The sequence below is a fragment of the Phoca vitulina genome, unplaced genomic scaffold (genome assembly GCF_004348235.1).
Source record: "Phoca vitulina isolate PV1807 unplaced genomic scaffold, GSC_HSeal_1.0 scaffold28, whole genome shotgun sequence".
NCBI lineage: Eukaryota > Metazoa > Chordata > Mammalia > Carnivora > Phocidae > Phoca > Phoca vitulina.
The window spans coordinates 11,378,746-11,380,192 of record NW_022589731.1 but is presented as its reverse complement, the minus strand read 5'-3'; positions in this window follow the sequence as shown (position 1 = coordinate 11,380,192).

Below are 1,447 nucleotides of genomic sequence, written 5' to 3'. Positions count from 1 at the left end.
AGTCTGATACTTAAATCATGGAAAAATTCCCAAACAGAAATTTACAGGTTAGCAGGAAAAGTCAGCTGGTCCATAATTCTGCATATGTGAGCTTAGGAGAAACTAAAATTACCTTATGTACTTCAAGAAAAATATATACTCTAACTTCAATTTTTAACTTACATTGTTAACTGTATTTGTACTTCGGGAAATGTAAATTCTACCTACAACAACAACGTCTAAGTGGCTACAGATTTGGAAGGGTATGGATGGCAGGAGCAGAAAATAAAGTTCCTTCCCCTTGGAGTGGCGGAGAGACCAAGGACAGACCCTGTGCCCAAAGGCCAAAGGAAGAGAGATCCAATTTAGGATGGAGAGAAAGAAGCTGATTAGCTCAGAGTGGACAGGAAAAGAAGAGCCAGGACTGAAGCAACGACAAGACAAAGAACATTTATTAAGTGGAAGAGGCAGATGAGGACAGCGAGAGCAGGGCACATTTTATTATGAAGTATTTCAAACATACAGAAAAATACAAAAAAATAAAACTCCTATACATCTATCAACTAGATTTATCTGCTAGTAACATGGAGCCATATTTTCTTCAGTACCTCTAAGTCCTAAAAATTTATATATACAAAAGCCCCTGTGTATCCCTTCCCAATATCCCCCATGAATGTGGTATGAAACTTTCATGCAAGACTTATTTGGGAGGAAGAACTCAGTGGGAAAAATAAAACTACCCAACCCAACAGAAGAGCGGCAAGCAAACAGAAATGGAGGCACAGGAGACAACATTCCCAATCAACAAAGACACAAGATGCTGTCTGTAAGTCCAGCCGTCCCAGTCTCCTTCCTCCTAAGTGTTCATCTCCGAGAGACTGCTTCTGAAAGAGAAGAATCAACTGTCATTAAGCCTTATACACAAACTCCATCACTATGCTTCTTAATTTCTATCTTAAGTGCAAGCAAACCCAACAATCACTTTTAACTCAAAGTAACACGTTCAAGGAATGCACCCCCACCCCAGCGCTGCGTGTTAGCTACAGCCATTTGCACTACCCTCGACGAATGTAAAACGTAGCTGCCGCTCTCCCTTCAGATGGACAATTTTAACATGTGTGTTGAAGTACTTATTTATCACATCTGAGCCACAGCTATCAGTTTTCTGTTCTCGTCACCACAGCACTCCTAGTGGGGCAATTTTACAGTTATTAACAAATTTCTCCAGGAGAGACTGAACACTTCCATTTGAAACATATTTTCTCTGTATCTAGGAAGAACAATTTAAGAGCGTAAATATTCAACTATACTTTCACCAAAATAAAGCAAGTATGCTTAAGCAACCATGCATGCAATTTTTTCTAATATAACCCCTTGGGGCTCCATGCCCTCCAGAACGGATCTAAGGACACTGTAGCAGAGAGAGGAGCCTGGGGTCTAAGACCGGGGTGGGTGGTGTGTGTGTGTG